Below are 18,008 nucleotides of genomic sequence, written 5' to 3'. Positions count from 1 at the left end.
CTTTATATATTTCTGAGATTATAAACATTCCTCTCTCTGGTAATTAGATTCAGGGGCTGATAATTCGGATTCCTCCTACAGTCAAGTTGAGCTGAGGCTGGTCTTATTACATGGAATTCACCTGGGATTAGCCCAACCTTTAACCTCCTGAGCTGCTGCTACCTTTTAAATAGTGTCAATATTTGAGCTGGAAAAAGGATGACTACGGTTTCAATTATTTTTGCTTCAACTCTGGATTCAACCCTGGCAGGATATCACTGCACAAATATGTGGGGCTATAAAACTTCTTTGTGCCTCCCATACCCCCTGCAACACTGCTGTGTTAGTAAAAACTGGAACAGCAGATAATTATTGGGCCAAGTGGTTTGTTTTGCATTTGGGATTCCTCCAGATTCCAATCCACACTCCAATTCCAATTTTAGCATGTGTGCTGCTGAAGCAAGCACCACACTCCAATTGCAACAGTCCATACTGTGAACTAAGACTTGGCAGATTTTCCCTTTCCTCTGGGAAGCCTCACCATCTATGCCAGGGCTACTTGTATCCAGACTATATGCTTGTCCTCACGTATGAAAGTTGTTATGGCTCTTTGCTCACTTATAAAGGAATTCATTTTGGAACTCAGTTCATCGAAATTTCCCTGCATCCACTACTATTCACTAGCCCCAGAGAAATACATGATTTTTATTTTGTCCAGGATTTTCTTATTACTATGGGAACAAATGTTTTTCAAGTCCTTTTACATCCTAACTGGAAGAGGAAGTCTTAAAATGTTTTTAACGAAATAGAATAGTGAACAATAGTATAAATCAGAATACACTTCATGAAGGAAGGGTAAGTATCGCTTCAGAATATTTGTTTCAGGGGTGTGTGTGTGTGCGTCTGTGTGTTTGTGTGTGTAATGGATTGCAAATGTATTTATTATGGTGAATCGTGGTAAAAAATTTTGGAAAGTCTGTCTAGAGACACTGACGTTCACTTCAACGCAAGGTAAGTTTAGAGAAAGGATATCAGGACACTAATCTTTATTTTTCTTTTAAGATTTTATTTATTTGTTAGAGAGTGGGAGAGAGCACAAGCAGGGGGATGGCAGGCAGAGGCAGAGGGAGAAGCAGGCTCCCTGCCGAGCAATGAGCCTGATGGGGGACTCAATTCCAGGACTCTGGGGTCATGACCAGAGCCAAAGGCAGACGCTTAACTGACTTGAGCCACCCAGGCATCCCAGGACACTAATCTTTTAGAAAATTGTCTACTGGGTGATGGGCATTAAGGAGCGCACGTGAGGTGATGAGCACTGGGTGTTCTCTGCAGCCGATGAATTGTTGAACACCACATCTGAAACTAATGATGTGCTGTGTGTTGGCTAACAGAATTTAAATGAAAAAACAAAGAGAATTGTCTACTGCTAGCTGAATTTCAGGCACTGAACAGTTCAGAAACATATAGGCTTTTACATATCAACACAGAACAAAGTAAGTCCCTGGAAAAATACACAAAGCATAAATTATCACAATAGGCAACTGCTGTTAGAGAAGAATAAAATACATCCAGATATTTTAAGAACAAACAGCCTTTGGTTTTTATTAAAGCCAGTTTCTGGGCCTATGTGCTATAATTCAATGTGCTGCTTACTGATTGCTATTATTAGATTAAGAATGCAAAGAAAGATTCTGGAGAGAGAATGTGCTCCTTTTATATCTGGCTCCTTTAATAAAAATATTTTTGAAATTTCTTTTTTTGGAGTGAGGGAAAGAGATAAGAAGATTCTCCGAATGTAAGAAAGCTATTCCTAAGGTGAACAGAATAAATCACCTTTAACTCAGCATCAATGAAGCAAACCATAGAAAAGGCGTGTTTAGGGGCGCCTGGGTGGCTCAGTTGGTTAAGCGTCCTCTTTTGGCTCAGGTCATGATCCAGGGTCCTGGGACTGAGCCCCGCATTGGGCTCCCTGCACAGTGGAGAGCCTGCTTCTCCCTCTCCCTCTGACACTCTCCCCCCCCCACTTGTGCTCTCTCTCTTGCTCTCTCTCTCTGTCTAACTCAAATAAATAAATAAAATCTTACCCAAAAAAGGCATGTTATGAAACATAGGTAGAGACCATAGTATTTATAAGGGAGGCATCACCATACAGGATACAAGCAAAGAATGCAGGCTCTGGTGCCAGACACCTGGATTCAAATCTTCTGCAACTTACCTAGTGGTGGGCCTTGTATTCTTAACCAATCCAAACCTTACTCCATAACAAGGGAATAACACACACCAGTAGAGTTATTAGAAGGATCAAATGAAATAATATATAAAGTCTCTTGTAAAGTGCCCAAGAATAGTTATGACATTACTGTCACAACTTAAATATTATATGTTATTATATGTATGTGTCAGTACACATCTTTGCCAATCTAACTTCCTGAATGTCTCTCTCTTTATTTCTATCACTATTACAACAACCTCAACTCATGTACTTATCATTCTTCACCTCGAACTACCATAATATAGCCTCCTCTATGGCCTACCTGCCTCTAATATCAACTGCCTTCCAATACTGTTGCCAAAGTGGTATTTCTAAAACTTAGCTATGATCAAATCACAAACCAGTTAAAACCTTTGGCGGTTTTGGTGCTCCAAAATCTACCCAAGTGGTTATCAAAACATCCCATGGAACAATGGACTTCCAAGAACTGAACCAAGATCAGATATAAAAATTGAGGGGCACCTGGGTGGCACAGCGGTTAAGCATCTGCCTTCGGCTCAGGGCGTGATCCCAGCGTTCTGGGTTCGAGCCCCACATCGGGCTCCTCTGCTGTGAGCCTGCTTCTTCCTCTCCCACTCCCCCTGCTTGTGTTCCCTCTCTCGCTGGCTGTCTCTATCTCTGTTAAATAAATAAATAAAATCTTTAAAAAAAAAAATTGAATAATACGGGGCACCTGGGTGGCACAGTCGTTAAGCGTCTGCCTTCGGCTCAGGGCGTGATCCTGGAGTTCTGGGATCAAGCCCCACATCAGGCTCCTCCACTGGGAGCCTGCTTCTTCCTCTCCTGCTCCCCCTGCTTATGTTCTCTCTCTCACTGCCTGTCTCTCTCTCTGTCAAATAAATAGATAAAATATTTTTAAAAAATTGAATAATACCCCCACACACTAGTTTGCAGAAATAAGTTATATTAGTAGATATAATTTACTAAATATTAAGGTTTTTTTCCTCCACAAACATATCTTAAACATTTGACCCTTGCCACTGTTTGTGGTGTTAGTCGATGCTAACAAAATGGCAAAACAAACACATGGCCAACAAAAATAAATGAAAAAAAAATTAGGATAAACCAATCATGAAGAGTTTTAAAGCTTTTAAAAAATGTCACAGGTACACATACATATACTTTTATAGCACACACGCAAAATATGGTCATAAATGTGCTACTCAAATAGTTTGGTTTTTTTAAAAGATTTTATTTATTTATTTGACAGAGAGAGAGGCAGCGAGAGAGGAAACACAAGCAGGGGGAGTGGGAGAGGGAGAAGCAGGCTTCCCGCTGAGCAGGGAGCCTGATGCGGGGCTCCATCCCAGAACGCTGGGATCATGACCTGAGCCAAAGGCAGACACTTAACGACTGAGCCACCCAGGCGCCCCATCAAATAGTTTTTGGTTTAAATGATAAAAGTAAACAAGTAAATATTTCATGGTGTCCAGAGACAAGATAAAGTCCATAGTCCTTAACGTGATACATAAGATATTTTCACCCTCTGATTCTAGCTTGCTTCCTGCCATCTGTCTTGCTTACATGCTACATTTCAAGAACATCAAATCATTTGCATCTATCAGTGGTTAAGAGCTAGGATACTGGAGTTACAGAATTCAAATACCATCAGACTTGGTTGTTGGCTGTGTAACCTCAGTCAAATTACTTAATCCTTCTAAGCCTGCTTCTTTATCTGTAGAATGATCATAATGTTATAGATAACACTTATCAAGCATTTACTATGAGCCAGGCATAATTCTACTCACTTTGCCAATATTAACCCATCTCATTCTTGTAACAACCCAGGAGGTATAAATATTGTCATTATCCTCATTTTGCAGATGAGGAAACAGGCACAAAGAGGTTAAGTGTAACTGATATGGGTCTTGGTATTAGTCTCTGCCACAAAAGACAGAGGTATTCACTCTGTAAGGTTGTTGTAAGGATTAAATATGAAATGATGTAAAAAAAAAACCATTTGAGACAATTCCTGGTATATAGTAACTGCTCAATAAATGAGAGCTATCGGGGCGCCTGGGTGGTTCAGTCAGTTAAGCATCTGACTCGATCTCAGCTCAGGTCTTGATCTCAGGAACGTGAGTTCAAGCCCCGCTGCATTGGGCTCCATGCTGGGTGTGGAGCCTACCTAACAGAAACATGATAGCTATTAATTATTTCCTGAACACCCAATGTACTTTCAAGACCTGTTCAAAGTTTTTCTGGAAACCTTCCTTAGACCCTGACCTGGAGTTAATCACTCCTGAGTGCTCCCATTACATCTGTTAATATTCTGTAATCCTTTCCCAATGTTAAATTCCTCTTACAGCAAATACTGTATACATTTTCCATGACCTCAAGACTCTTAATGTTCTTGAATCAGAAAAAGAGAAATCTTAAGGGTGAAAATGGAGAGAGGTAACACCAATAGCCAGAGAGGAATAAATATCTCTGCAATGCTGTCTTGAAAGCCCTAAAGTGAACCCAAATCTCAGAATGTAACGCCCCTGCTTCTATAGCCGAAGATGCTAAGACATGTGTAATAGAAATATTGGATGCAGGGGTGCAGGGGGGGGCTCAGTCCGTTAAGTGACTGCCTTCGGCTCAGGGCGTGATCGCAGGGGCCTGAGATCCTCCAGCCCTGTGTCAGGCTCCCTGCTCAGAGGGAATCTGCTTCTCCCTCTCCCTCAGCCCTTCCACCCCCCCAATTCCTCCACTCGTGGGCTCGCTCTCTCTTTCAAATATGTAAATAAAACAAAATAAAAAAAGAAATACTGGACGTAATAAAATCTGCTCAGGAAGATGGGTAGGAATTTGAACTGCTCACATTATCTGTGTTTTGAAATTTTCTAGTAGGTATATTTAATAAAATACTAATATAGTATTTAATTTGTAAAGCCTCTGGATAAATCTTTTTAAGATTTACTTATTATTATATATAGAGAGAAACTCAAGCAGACTCCCTGCTGAGGGTCGAAAAGCCCAACACGGGGCTGGATCTCACAACCCTGAGATCATGACCTGAGCCCAAACCAAGAGTCGGACGCTCAACTGACTTGGCCACCCAGGTGCCCTGCCTCTAGATAAAGTTTTAATAAAGCCCACAGAAATAATTCTGCATGAAATTCTTTATTGAATTTGCTTAAAATATTTTAAAGCAAAAGAGAAAAAAAACCTGTTAAACTGGCTTCTACCTTTCAAACTGTTACCATCTTGTTAACTGTTCCTTGAATAACAAATCTTCAAAGCAAGCACATACAGGATATCAGCCTTTTATCTCACTTCTATCAGAGGAAACAGCCTTATAGGTAACTAAAAATGATTCCCAAAATAGCAAAGAAACTTAAAAAAAAAAAAAAACCCTAATACTACTAATAATAGACTATAAATTTCTCAGCAGTTATTGTGCCTAACTGCAAAGCAAGCAATAGGATTCTTCAAAAAATAAATTTAATTCCTTACCAGTTCTACCAACTCTCTTAAGACATCTGTCATGGAAACTTTCTGAGTTGTGTTTTTTTAAATTTTAATTAATTAATTTTTAAAGAGATTTTATTTTTTTGTCAGAGAGTGAGAGAGAGCACAAGCAGGGGGAACGGCAGGCAGAGGGAGAAGCAGGCTCCCTGCCAAGCAAGGAGCTCAATGCAGATTCACAATCCCAGGACCCTGGGATCGTGACCTGAACCGAAGGCAAAGGCTTAACCGACTGAGCCACCCAGGTGTCCCCCCCTTTTTTTCTAAATGAAAGAATGAAAAATGATAGTTGACTTAATTCAGATTATATTCAGAATTTTGAGGCACAAGCCAAAGAACTAGAATAACCCTAATTTCATGATTGTGTTACATGGTTGGTTAGCCACATTATTTAAAAAACTTTCAGGGGCGCCTCGGTGGCTCAGTTGTTAAGTGTCTGCCTTCGGCTCAGGTCATGATTCCAGGGTCCTGGGATCAAGCCCCGCATTGAGCTCCCTGCTCAGCAGGAAGCCTGCTTCTCCCTCTCCCAGCGTCCCCCGCCCCCCCCCCACTTGTGTTCCCTCTCTCACTGTCTCTCTCTCTCTCTGTCAAATAAATAAATAAAATATAAATAAATAAATAAATAAATAAATAAATAAAATTTAAAAACTTCCAAATGACTACAATTCTTCTTTGCTGTTCACTGATTCTAATGGGTGTTGGAAATTTTATTTAACAAAGCTGTGTGACCCTAGGAGCTATCCTCATAACTAACCCAATGTTATGGGCTGAATGCCTGTGTCCCCTCAAAATTCCTATGTTGAAGCCATAATCCTCATCAGTGCGATGGCATTGGAGGTGAGGCCTTTGGGAGGTCAGAAGCATGGAGTACTCATGGATGGGATTAGTGCCTTTATAAGAAGAGACATAAGAGAGATGAGCTTTCTCTCTACCATGGGAGGATACAACAAGAAGATGTCCATCTGAACACCAGGAAGAGGGCCCTTGCCAGGAACCGGTTCGGTTCGATGGTACCTTGATCCTGGACTTCCCAGCCTCTAGAACTGTGAGAAATAAATTTTTGTTAAGCCATCCAATCTATGGTAGTTTTGTTACAGCAGCCTGAGCTGACTAGACAAATGGTAATTTCACCTTCAAAACATAACTCTAACTCTGACCACTTACCATCTTCACTGCTACCACACTAATCGACGCCACCATCATTTCTCCCTCTCTTGTTTTTTGATTTCTACTCAATATTCACCTTTCCTGTCCATCTTATCTAAAATAATGCTTCTTGGGGCACCCGGGTGGCTCAGTCGGTTAAGCGTCTGACTCTTGGTTTTGGCTCAGGCCATGATCCCAGGGTCGTGAGATCAAGTCCTTCGACGGGCCCCAGGATGAGCACAGAGTCTGCTTCAGATTCTCTCTCTCCCACTCCCTTTGCCCCTCCTCCTGCTTATGTGAGCATGCTCTCTCTCTAAATAAGTAAAATCTTAAATAAATAAATAAATAAATAAAAGTAAAACAAGGTTTCTTTCCCCACATATTTCTCTATGCCTTCGCTCTGCTATATTTTCTCCACAGAGCGTATCATTCACCTGAAATTTCATTATTTGTTTGTTTACTTATCATTTGTCTCCCCTGTTGGAACAAAAGATGTTTGACTAGTATATTCCCAGCACCTAGAAGACTATGTATGACACAGTAATCCCCCAATAAATGTTTACTGAATGAATAAATCCTGAATATAAGAATGTGTAAAGAGGAAAGTAAGGTTTATGACAATTAGCAATGCCTATTACTTTAAGTGTTTCTAATGATTTGAAGTTGCCCCAGTTGTAGGAGGAGAAAACATCTTAGAATACTTTGAGGAGTAATAACACCAAAACAACTTATTTAAATGATAATAAGCACCAGAATAATAAGAACCTTTTTGTACATTTACTATTTGCTGGGCACTACATGCATAATCTCATTTAATCCTTACAACAATCTCTGGAGGAAGATATTTTCATTTTCTAGGTGAGGAAACAGAGGCTTAGCAGGGTTAGATTACTTTTTAAGGTCATATACATTACATTATTAAGTGGAAAAAACAGAATTTGAACTCTAAAACTCTTGTTCTTTTTAGCACATAACATAACTACCTTCAAGATAAAAAGACATTTTGATAAGGTACATATCTAAGTCAGAGGTCACCAAACTCTGATTTGAAACGCCTATTAAAGAAAATTGATTTATGTGTATTTATAAATTACAGATGTAACAACTATAGCAACAGCATGTGTATTACAAAATGAAAAATTTTAAAGCATAAGATTTTTTTTTTAATTTTATTTTATTGGCTCCGTTAAGAATTAAATATATAAATGGGGGATAAAATAACCATTTCACTCTCACTCAAGTCTTACACATAATAAATATTTTAGGTAAGAGCAATGTGATTACACATGATTAAAAAAAAAAGATTATTTATTTGAGAGAGAAAGAGAGTGCAAACAGGGAAGAGGCAGAGGGAGAGGGAGAGAATCTCAAGCAGACTCTGTGCTGATTGCGGTGCCCCATGCTCAATCCCAAGACCACAAGATCATAACCTGAGCTGAAAGCAAGAGTTGGAAGCCCAACTGACTGCGCCACCCAGGTGTCCCCATGATGTTTTTTTCTTGAAACTGTGATTCAAAAGATATAGTTCTAAATTCACTTTATTTCATGCTTGGTTCTAAGGGTGTTATGGGCTGAATTTTGCCCCCCCATTCATATGTTGAAGTCCCAATCCCCAGTACCCCAGATTATGACTGTATTTGGCGAAAGAATCTTTAAAAAAAGTAATCAAGTTAAAATAAGGTCACTAGGGGCGCCTGGGTAGCGCAGTCGTTAGGCGTCTGCCTTCGGCTCAGGGCGTGATCCTGGCGTTTCGGGATCGAGTCCCACATCGGGCTCCTCCGCTGGGAGCCTGCTTCTTCCTCTCCCACTCCCCCTGCTTGTGTTCCCTCTCTCGCTGGCTGTCTGTCACATAAATAAATAAAATCTTAAAAAAAAAAAAATAAGGTCACTAGAGTGGGCCCTAATCCAATATGACTGGTATCTCTATAAGAAAAGGAAATTTGTGGGGCGCCCGGGTGGCTCCGTGGGTTAAGCCTCTGCCTTCGGCTCAGGTTATGATCCCAGAGTCCCAGGATAGAGTCTGCTTCTCCCTCTGCCCCTCCCCCCTGCTCATGCGCGCAGGTGCGCGCGAGCTCTCTCTCTCAAATAAATAAAATCTTTTTTTTTTAAGATTTTATTTATTTATTCGACAGAGATAGAGACAGCCAGCGAGAGAGGGAAACAAGCAGGGGGAGTGGGAGAGGAAGAAGCAGGCTCATAGCGGAAGAGCCTGATGTGGGGCTCGATCCCGTAACGCCGGGATCACGCCCTGAGCCGAAGGCAGACGCTTAACCGCTGTGCCACCCAGGCGCCCCTCAAATAAATAAAATCTCAAAAAAAAAGAAAAGGAAAGGAAATTTGTACACAAACAGAGAAGACATGTAAAGACACAGGAAGAAGTAGGCCATCTATAAAGCCAAGAAGAGGCCCCAAAAGAAACAAACCCTGCCAACACCTTAATTTCAGAGTTCTAGCCTCCAAAAGTGTGAGAAAATAAATTCCATTGTTTAAGCCACTCAGTCTGTGGTACTTTTTTTTCGGCAGCTGAGCTGACTAATACAAAGGGCCACGGTAATTGAAAATTATTATATATTGAAAGTATTTGTATTTTAAAAATTTTCTGCCAATAACCAATTATCACTACAGAAAACCAACAATTCTGGAACTTTTCTATTGGTAAAGGAAAACCGTTTGGCTTATTTTAATTCTGGCAATGCTTAAAAATATTTCTCTGTAACAGACTAAGGAACTACTATAAGATACCAATTATTTTCAAGGCTATTGCTCATCTTATTTTCAAAGGATTGTAATGACTCCACCACTTAAAATATAAATTTTAGGGGCGCCTGGGTGGCTCAGTAGGCTAAGCGTCTGCTTTCAGTTCAGGTCATGATCCCAGCGTCCTGGGATCGAGTCCTGCATCATCCTTCCTGGGCCAGGAGCCTGCTTCTCCCTCTCCCTCTGCCTGCCACTCCCCCTGCTTGTCTCAAAATAAAATAAAATATAATTTGTAAATATCCTGGGTTTCGGCACCAAAAAAAAAAAAAATCTGTAAATCTACGTACTCAGACACACACAAGCTGGACACATAAAACTGTTGACGTGCTGCAATGTAAAAGGGAACACAAAGTGAGGATGTCACCATCAACTCGTTTTTGTTGGGGAATGACCGTTTTCCCTCTGGGATTAATCTCGTAGATAAACTGTGACAGGAGTGAAGGCACCAGCGTCAATCCGTCAATCCGTAGAGTAAATATTCAGTCAAGCCTAATTCCTTGCTTTTTTAGATGAAAACTGATATAAATAACAAATCTAATGCTCTTTTCGCTTCAGAATGTATCATCTTGTGCACCCCCCAGGAGACCATGAGTACAGAGTAAAGTGTTTCAACTTACAGGTGCACTAGCTTGAATGTTTACCACTTTACAAAGGTAAAGTGAGAAAATTCAGGGGTCGGCTAATGTAACCAGGTGGCCAAAGGTTTTACGAGTATAAAATGTAAACACCCCTTTCCTCTGAAACTCAGGAGTACTCAGAAGATACCAGAAGTATTTTCCCCCTGAAGCTTTACTGAGATATAACTGACATAAAACATTGGATAAGGAAGTAGAACGTGCCTTGATAGGCGTATATATTGTGAGATGATTACCACAATCAGGTTAGTGAACACGTCATCACCTCACTACTATTTTATTTTGTATCGAGGGCATTTAAGATCTACTCTCTTAGCAACAGTATTGTTAACCAGTCACCAAGAATTATGTTTTGAAACGCGGGAAATACGTGCCCACAGAGCTCATTTACATCGATCGGGACCGGTCCTTAGCCTTTCTCACAGGACACGGAAACACAAAAGAAGCCTCGGGCGAGCAGGGGAGATACACACTAGAGGCAGGAAGAAAGAAGAATGGGATTTGGGAAAAGTGTTCCTCGGTCTAAATATCGAGGAGGCCGGTAATCACCTTCCTCGCTGTGCTTCTGTTGCAGCTAGACTTTAATCTACTGTTCCCGCTAATCATCCAGTTTAAAGCAAGCTGGGTGTGGTTAACTGTACATTGTACTATATCCAGAAATGTACCAGTCCTAAGAGGTAGTATGGGCCCCTGGTAAAACAGGTAAACAACTAACTTCCCAAACCAGCATCTTATAAAAAATCCCAAATCCCTAGGAGTGTGGAAGCAGGCTCTTCAGCTAACCGTACCTCTTCGAACTTAGGAGACAATTCAGATTTCCAAAGAGTTACTCTGGAGCGCAGATCCCAAACTGAAGTTGGAGCTTAGAGTCACAGCAGCCAGGAGTGCTGTGTGCCCTAAAAATCCTTATCTGATTCCTGTATCAGGAGTCCAGGGGCCAAGCTCTCCGCAACTCTTGCCTTGTCCTAAACGTCTCCTTTATAAACCCTGACATTTCTTGGGGATGCACCTTCAATTTTTGATGTGAAAGGTGTAAAAATGTTTCACTTGTGGATGAACCACAGACGCAGCAAAACAGAGACAGATGACAGCGGTAGCAAAACAGACATACAGTATTACTGTTCTGGCCAAAGAGGATGAGAAGAGTTTAATTTGTACAGTGGGCATGAGTCTAGAACACTAGACAGATGATGACTGTCTAGTTGATCCGCAATATGACAACGCCCTGTTCAGATCTCTAATACTTGCCCCACTTTGTCAAGCCATTTCATTGGTTTCTATATCACCTCCTCCTGCTACTAGGTCATGTTTGTGAAAAGCATGCAAACTAGTTTTCTTACAGTAGAACCCCCGTTATAGCATATATGTGAATTAGTACACTGTTCAAACCACATCCTTGGACTGAAACATAATACTAAATGAAAGAGTAGTATAATGCAGTTAGCCTATAAAGTAATGTTTGACCAAATATATTTTGAAGACATTCAACTAAATTTACTTAGAAAAATAAATTTTGAAAGATACTTTGGAAAAAAGAACACATAATATAATCCCTAAGTTTTATAAGATATCTTCCCAATCAGCTAACGATATGGTTTGGTATCCACACCACTGTTCGTGTCCCATAAAGAAGGCTGTAAGTTAACGGAGAGTATGTAATGTCACGTAATAGCAGAACTGAGGTCAAAACAGTCCTCGCTAAGTCGGTTCTCCTATTTCTCATCAGCAGAACCTAATTCCCACTACCCACATATGTTCAGCAAATAAAAGGTAAAGAGAAGAAAATCCAGGTGGCACAGAAGAGGTCTGTTTGCATAGTAATGTGATATTTTAAATGATAATAATCATCATTTATGAAGTGCTCCATGTGCCGAGCCCTGTGCTTAGTACATTCATTATTACATTTGAGTCTCACAGCTCTGACAGATTGTTATTATTACCTCCCTTTTGTAGAGGAGGAAGCTGAGACTAAACTGGTTCGGTAAGTCACCCAGGTAACAACAAACTTAGTTCCGCTTTACTCCAAAGCTTCTGCATTTAACCAGTATGCATTACTCGTTTGTGGGTAGACATAACAATAATATCAGCTAATATAACAGGATGTCAAATGCAACTTTTCCTGTCCTCCCAGAGTTTCAGCAGGGGCCTCAAAGGCCAAGATCAAAACAATAGAAGTCAAATACTTCCACATTCTCAAGAGAAGTGCAAGGCTTATAAAGTGGGGCAGCCAAAACCCAGCCCTGCTAACATCAATTCCTTACCCTTGTCACAACTATGTAAAAAGAATTATAATTAGTTAATCGTAAGGATTACAAGGGACAGTATAGAGAACTTCTTCAAAGAAATTAGGCCGTGTATGTTTCCTTGCCTCCTAAGGGAAAAGGAGGAGGTACTTCCTGCCTACCTCAAGCCAAGGTTCTGGAAGCTCAGGATAATCACTCAAAGTGCTTACCTTGTACCCAGAATAGGAGAGACACAGGGACTGGTAACCATTCCCGCCAAGGGGGATAAGAAGCGCTGGTTCACAGCTAAATATTAAAGACTGCTTAGGTACAACACTCAAATTAAAATGTTTCAGCAGAAGAGGAAGTTTTATGAAATGTCACAATGTGGAAACTTACATATAAAAGCAACTTCAATTACATGAAACTTTACAATTTCATTAAATTAATGCAATGTTAGGAACTGCCCATATAATTAAATGAAGTTTATCTTAATTTTTTTTATCTAATTATCCTTTTTAAAACTTCTCCTTTGTAGTAAGAAGTAACTGTCCCAAATTAGAACTGTTAAACCTGACAAATAGCTTCAAAATAACTTTAAAATAACATGGTTTTTATTTTTATTTTTTAAAAGATTTTATTTATTTGAGATAGTGCGCGCACGCACGAGAGAGAGAGAGAGAGAGTGCGCATGTGCGCACACATGCACATGTGTGTCCAAGCATAGGGTGGGGGGCAGAGGGGACAGAGAGAGAGGGAGAAGCAGTCTCAGGACCCAGGGATCATAACCTGAGCCGAAGGCAGACGCTTAACCAACTGAGCCACCCAGGTTGCCCCAGTAACATGGTTTTTAAATCACAAACTCAAGACTTGGCTAAGCTCTTCTTAGCAGCAAAAGTCTAAACTTCCTCTAGTGTTCAAAGGTTGAAAAAATTCTAGAAAGTAAAAAAAAATAATAATAATAATTTTTTTTTCAAGTTTTAAATATCATAAACTACTACTACTACTTTTTAGAAATTTTGAAAATAGAGAAAATGAGGGGAAAACACCTCTGGGCCTACCACCTCTGGCATAATCACTGGTATATTTTGGTATATTTCCTCCCTGCCTTTTTCATAAGCATATTTTTATACAGTAGCAGTTAGAGTATATATGTATTCACATCCTGCCTTTTTTTACGTTATGTAAAAAAAAAAAATGCACATTTCAAGGTTTTAAAACTATAGACATAAGCTCTCCTAGAACCATATATTCATATCCACTGAATGTGACTTCCAATCTTATTCTAAAGCCAAAAAGCCAGAAGACCGATTCCTCAAGTTTTCAAATCCCAAAATTATACATTCAATGGATATTTTATCTCACTTGACAATATAAAAACCACAGGAAGTAAAACTGCATTCACATAGTTATTAAACATGTCTCTTCTATTCCTCAAATTACCATTTAAACACATGAAGCATTAGATCTGTAATATATTAAACTTCAGGCCCAACAATTATCACTTAGAAGCACCAAAGTTACTACCCTTCCCCTCCTCTTTCCTGGACGATCCAGCCCTAGAGCCAGTAGGTGGAACAGAGGAAGGCAGGCACCCGTGCCTGATGCTGTGGAGCCGCAAGAGACCAGAGCAGGGGGTCAGAGCACCAGAGCTGGAGGAGTCAGGACAGCGTCTGCGTGGGGGGCAGCTGGTGTGGCCTGCAGGGCCTGAAAAAGGTCAAGAGGGCGGGCCCTACAGAGGTGCGGCCCAGCACAGGATGTCAGTGCCTGAGCAAAATGAGGGGGTAGCCAGGCTGATGGGTGGGTGGCCTGGGTGGACTGTCAGAACCAGGGTGGGGTGAGGAGCTGGGGCAAACTGGCACAGAGAATTGACGAGTGAAACTCAGGCTGGATTTCCAAACCTGTCAGTTGGGTGTCTGTGTGTAACAGACAAGCTACTCAAACAGAACACCTTGATTTAATACGGGCTTCCCCCCCATCTGAAAGTAGAGCATTTCTAGGAAACCCTACATAACCCAAACTGGTATAAAGTGAAGAAGCAATTACCATTAATTTACATGGAAAATTGTTTGAGCTTTCCCAGACCCCCAAAAATAACCTCTCTTAGGCTTTCCTGATACCTTAGGACACATCTTGCTAACAGATGCACAAATAAATTGAGCTAAAGCACAATTTGAACTGCTCACCGGAAGCAGTTCAAAGCCATGGTGGCCGGATGCTGAGATGTTGAGTGTAGTTCCAGGGGAAAGAGCTCCACAGAGACACTCCAGTCATCTGGGGGGGGGGGCAGGTAGGGGGGGAACCTGTGTCTATAACAGCTCGGTTCTCTGCAAAACAAATGCTGAACGCTATTTTCACTTTTTGCCTTTCTTTGTAGAAGTGAACGACCTCTTCACGTTCCTTTCAGTTAGCAAAAACAGGTACTAATGTAGACTGCCCATAAAAGCGAAGCAGCCTAATGTGAACTTTCAAAAAATGGGGGAAACCTGTACCATGCAAATATTAAAAAGAATGAGGTAGAGATCTGTGTGTAGATGGGGAAAAGTGTCCAAAATAAAAGCAGAGGAAACCTCCTCTCTAGTATGATTCCATCTCTATATAGACTTTTAAAAAGGATATACATATATGTATAATACACACACACACCCTTCCCTTGCCGTGGTGTGACTTGGGTGTTACCACAACTGACTTCTCCTCTCTTCAGCCTCCTTCTCTGAAATGGACTGGATGGGCGAGGCCTCTTCTCTTGCTCAAAGTGGACGAAGGGGGTGGTTAGAAAGTGATCGTCTTATGATCATTTGTTTTTTTTTTTGTTTTGTTTTTTTAAAGATTTTATTTATTTATTTGACAGAGACAGCCAGCTAGAGACAGAACACAAGCAGGGGGAGTGGGAGAGGAAGAAGCAGGCTTCCAGCGGAGGAGCCTGATGTGGGGCTGGATCCCATAACGCCGGGATCACGCCCTGAGCCGAAGGCAGACGCTTAACCGCTGTGCCACCCAGGCGCCCCCGTCTTATGATCATTTGGACTTTCTCAGTTTAGCATATGGTCGGTTCTGTCAATAAAAGTTTCATTATCTTCACAATGATACTTTTTATTCAATCAGACCATACTTTAAGAAATTTTTTAATTGTCTTTGTAATAACTGATTCAATGTTTTATAAGATTAAATTTTATGGACACTACTTACTGGATTGTGGTGGATAAGCAAGAAATCATCAATGATGGGACCAGTGAGAAGGCCCTGGAACAAGTGTTTACTCTTTATTTTTTAACTTTTTATAATGTTTGAACCTTTTTTAAAAAACCAGGATTATATATATTTATTGGGTTTTTTAAATGTTAAAATAGGACCTATTTGGGTGGTAGAATAATGGGTCTTTTAAGTTGTATTCTTTGTATTTTTCTATATTATACTAAATAAATCCTGTTTTTTAAAAAGTGAACATGCATGATATTGTGGAAGTATCACTTTCAATATTTATCCTAGGGCAGTAACTGGATAAATTCACAAATATGTATCTAAGAGTGGACTTTCATATTTTTTAAGGTTTTTCCCTTTTTTTTTTTTTTTTTAGTAATCTCTACACCCAATGTGGGGCTTGAACTCACAAGCCCGAGATCAAGAGTCGAATGCTATTCCGACTGAACCAGCCAGGCACCTCAAGAGTAGATTTAGATTACTGTAAAACTAAAAATAAACTTCCAATTGGGGACTATCATTAAATGTACAGTATTATGGTAAATCCATACACCAAAATACTATTAAGTCATACCATGTTCAAAATCTATTAAGAAAAAGATGTTATAAGTGACTGTGCAGTATAAGTTAATTCAAAAATTTAGATGAATAAATAAATAAAATTTAAAAGTAAATATATACAGAAATATTAAGTGATTATCTCTAAGTAACAGAACTATGGTTGAGTTTTCTTTTAGTTAATCTGTATTTTCTAATTTTTATTTTTATTATTTTATTTTATTTTAAAGATTTTATTTAATTATTTGACGGAGAGAGAAAGAGAGCACAAATGGGGTTGGGTGGGTGGCAGGCAGAGGCAGAGGGAGAAGCAGACTCCCCACTGCGCAAGAAGCCCGATGCAGGACTCAATCCTAGGACCCTGGGATCATGACCTGAGCCAAAGGCAGATACCTAACCAACTGAGCCACCCAGGCACCCCTGTATTTTCTAATTTTTTAAAAACAAACATAAATCACTTGTATAGCATTTGTTACCAAAAAGGTAACTGACTTTTTAGAAGATTCATCAAATATGGCCTGAGCACCCACTTCATATAAGGCATTTGGGAATTAAAACTGCAGTAACAGTAGTTGAGCTTTATTAAGTAACTATTATGTGCCAATCACTTCAGTCACTTTATCCTAATTAATTTTCAGAGCACCTCTTTGGGGTAGTAGATCAGCTAGGATTAAGTTTGGGTACAGATTACTTAAAAACTGAAAATAGCAGTGGCTTAACCAATGTTTGTTAAACAAAAAGATGTCTGTTTCTCTGCCACTTAAATTAAGAGAGAGTAGGCAGCCTAAGGTGCCCCCAGGGCCTCAGGCTCCAGTGTTTCTGCTATGTCATCCTCAACACATAAATTCTATCTTCACGATCACTTCATGGTTCAAACTAGCTGTTGGAGCTCCAGCTATTACATCTGCATTCCAGGAAATAGGAAAAAAGGCAACTCTATTAAAGTAGCCTTCCTGGAAGTCCCGTATAATACTTTAGCTTATTTTTTTTTATTTTTAGATGAAGATTTTTTCTATTTTAATGTTTTTTTTTAAATTATATTATGTTAGTCACCATACATTACATCCCTGGTTTCCGATGTAAAGTTCGATGATTCATTAGTTGCGTATAACACCCAGTGCACCATGCAATACGTGCCCTCCTTACTACCTATCACCAGTCTATCCCATTCCCCCACCCCCCTCCCCTCTGAGGCCCTCAGTTTGTTTCTCATAGTGCATAGTCTCTCATGGTTCATTCCCCCTTCTGTTTACCCCCCCCTTTCTTTATCCCTTTCTTCCCCTTATCCCCCTATCTGATCTTCCTAGTTCTTATGTTCCATAGATGAGAGAAACCATATGATAATTGTCTTTCTCTGCTTGACTTATTTCACTTAGCATTATCTCCTCCAGTGCCGTCCATGTTGCAGCAAATGTTGAGAATTCATTCTTTCTGATAGCTGAGTAATATTCTATTAATACTTTAGCTTATTGCGCACTGACTAGGACTTAAGTCCCATGTACAGATGAATGTGTGGCTGGGAAATATAATCATTCATCTTTTTTTTTTTTTAAGATTTTTTTTGGACAGTGAGAGAGACAGCCAGTGAGAGAGGGAACACAAGCAGGGGGAGTGGGAGAGGAAGAAGCAGGCTCCCAGCGGAGGAGCCCAATGTGGGGCTCGATCCCAGAACGCTGGGATCACGCCCTAAGCCGAAGGCAGACGCTTAACGAGCCACCCAGGCGCCCCCTAATCATTCATCTTTTAATCCTGCAATGTGCCCAGCTAAAAATTGAGTTCTGTTTC

General features: G+C 40.3%; 1 protein-coding gene and 1 long non-coding RNA gene across 3 annotated transcripts in view; one reads left to right on the top strand and one right to left on the bottom strand.

The window, feature by feature from the left end:
• The window catches only part of DENND2C (DENN domain containing 2C), a 79,436-nt gene that overhangs the window by 48,984 nt on the left and 12,444 nt on the right, over positions 1-18,008 (bottom strand). The gene's annotated exons all lie outside the window — the stretch shown is intronic.
• Positions 476-15,952, top strand: LOC130543415 (uncharacterized). The gene is made up of 3 exons (XR_008958741.1): positions 476-834; positions 10,356-10,487; positions 15,316-15,952. It is a non-coding gene; the product is annotated as an uncharacterized LOC130543415 (long non-coding RNA).

Source organism: Ursus arctos, unplaced genomic scaffold (genome assembly GCF_023065955.2).
Source record: "Ursus arctos isolate Adak ecotype North America unplaced genomic scaffold, UrsArc2.0 scaffold_12, whole genome shotgun sequence".
Classification (NCBI taxonomy): Eukaryota; Metazoa; Chordata; class Mammalia; order Carnivora; family Ursidae; genus Ursus; species Ursus arctos.
Note: the sequence above shows the minus strand (reverse complement) of the source record. Positions and strands in the feature narration are given on the sequence as shown.